Source organism: Momordica charantia (genome assembly GCF_013281855.1).
Source record: "Momordica charantia cultivar OHB3-1 chromosome 7 unlocalized genomic scaffold, Mcharantia_2.0 BLBB01000007.1, whole genome shotgun sequence".
In the NCBI taxonomy this organism is placed as follows: Eukaryota; Viridiplantae; Streptophyta; class Magnoliopsida; order Cucurbitales; family Cucurbitaceae; genus Momordica; species Momordica charantia.
Window position 1 is genome coordinate 1382655 of NW_028275165.1, and position 2526 is coordinate 1385180.

Below are 2526 nucleotides of genomic sequence, written 5' to 3' on the forward strand. Positions count from 1 at the left end.
TTTTTAATACAATATGGGAGGTGGGGATTCGAACTACTAAGTTGATTATATAAGGGTGCGGTTGACAATAATCATAACAATTAGTAAATAACACATATAACAATTCAATTACAATCATAGTAATCAGAGTAATTTACATATATTTGCACTATTGTTTTTTTAAATATAAGTTATACTTTTTTGGAATTTTTATTTTTATGTCTATTTAGTCACAAGTTTTCAAATCATTAAATCATCAATCAACCAAAAAAGTTTAAATTGATTGGGTTACAGTCAATTTGATCTTTAACATGCTTTGTTGTTCTTTTCAGCTCACCAATCTTAACCACATCTCATTTTTGAATTGCTGCTTGTTGGCCGGCTCTTATGCAATACCAATATTCATAGGGTTCAATCTTAAAACCAATTGGAGTTTAATGGTGTGTTTGGGAATGATGGTAGAATTATTGATTTTGTTAAAAGAGATTTAAGTATAATTGATTTTTCAAATCATCCCAAAGGGCCACCGACTCCTCACTGAGTGATAAAAAATAAAAAAAATTCAAATCATCATCCAAGTGATACCTTAAAAATCAATTCGTCTTGGTTGGAAATTCAGATTTTTTTTTCAAATGCACTAAACTGAATGGATTCATTGAATACGCGTTTGGTAGGGACTTGGGAGATTCGTTTTTTAAAACTGTTATTGAATTTCGTGATCCAAACGGTACAAATTCTAAAAACAACTTTTGTATGTTATCGGTATTTTCATATTCAAAATTTGAAATTTTTAAAATGCAGAATTACATTAAGAATGATAAAATTTTTTATAAATATATTTTTTCACATTATAAGTTCATTTTATGTTTGTTAAAATTAAAACATGTAAAATATAATGTATCTTAAATTATATAACCTGTAAAATAATAATTATACAAATTTCATAACAAATGTTAATAAATGAATTAATATAAATTTATATTAAACAACATATTTATTTATTTTGTAACTACTTATGGTTTACAAATATATTGCTATTGAACAATTTTTTAAATTCAAATTCAATTACCAAATCTGGTACCAAATACATATCTGAAAACAACTGAAAACAAAAATACAACTCTGTTTTCATTTAATCTTTTCAAATTTCTATTTTCTGCTTACCAACCAAATGCATCATATGCTTTCTTAAAATCAATTTTATAGTTTATCAAACATATGAAAGAGATTTTGACATGACAAAAATGATTTTAGCCATATCAAAATCATTTTCAAACACACCATTTATAGGTTGTTGAGAGTGGTGCGTTCTTTAGAGATTTGTTGAAGGGTTGTTCTTGTGCATCAATAGGACTTAGTTTGGTGCAAAACTTGGATTTCTAGGAAATGGGTTAGTTTTGAGACAACTTTACCTTCCAAGAGTCTCTCTTTGAACAGATATGATATGCTTGTCTGAATGAATCTGCTTGATAGATCTAAGAGACAAAGACAGAGAAGCAAAGAGAAAAGGACAAGAACAGCATAGATGGGGATCTGTTTAAAGGAGAGGGAGAAAAAAAAAAAAGAAGAAGAAGAAAGAGAAAAAGCTCTTGGAGAGAGAAAGCGACTTGGAAACAAAGCTCTTGGAGAGAGAAGTGAAAACTAATAAAAATACTTTTTGTCCACACTTTACCATGTTGTGTAATAAAAAATTTGTTAAAATATTATTTTGTTTCGAGTCAGTTGTGGTTCATTTAGATCCTCTAAACGTTGATCTTGGTGTATATACTTTTAACTTTAGTTCATTTTAATCTTTGTATTTTGAAAACATTCGTTTTGGTCTCAATATTTTTAAAAGATGGTCATTTTGGTCCCTGTTATTAAAATTTTAATACGAATTCTACATCTAATGGACAACCCTTTTATATAAAGTCATAGTTACACTTCAAGAAACATATTGTATGTAGTGTCGTGTTGAAATTGTGATAGAAAAAATATTTGATTAAAAATAAAATTAACGAATCAAAATGGTCACTTTTTAAGAGTATAGAAGAACATTTTGAAAGTATAAAGACTAAAATAAAGCAAAATTGAAATTATATCGACCAAAATTATTTTGACAAAAATGAACTAAAATTGAGAGTACATCAATTAAAATAGTGTTTGGGGAAGAGAATACCCTGGACACGTGGAGGACCTCTATTGGTGCTCCAAGATGACTCATGAGTCATGCCCAGCTCGGACGACCGAGATCACCACCACTAGCATTGACAGATGCTAAGTATGAGGGCCGAGGTGAACCTAGCCGAGGTTCGACCTACCGGGAAGCTCGGTGGGGGCCGATGTGAGCTACTGTCAGCGGCGTGATTATCGGGTATAACCGTCGGTCCCGAGATTACTGGGTGTAACCGACGGTCCCGAGATTACCGGGTGTAACCGTCGCGAGATTAGCGGGACTACCACCCATAAGTAGAGGACTTCACTCCACGATCAGGTACGATGATTTCTGACCTCGAACGAAACTGGGAATCCGACCTATACTGACTTGATCGTCGGAGTGCTCAACTT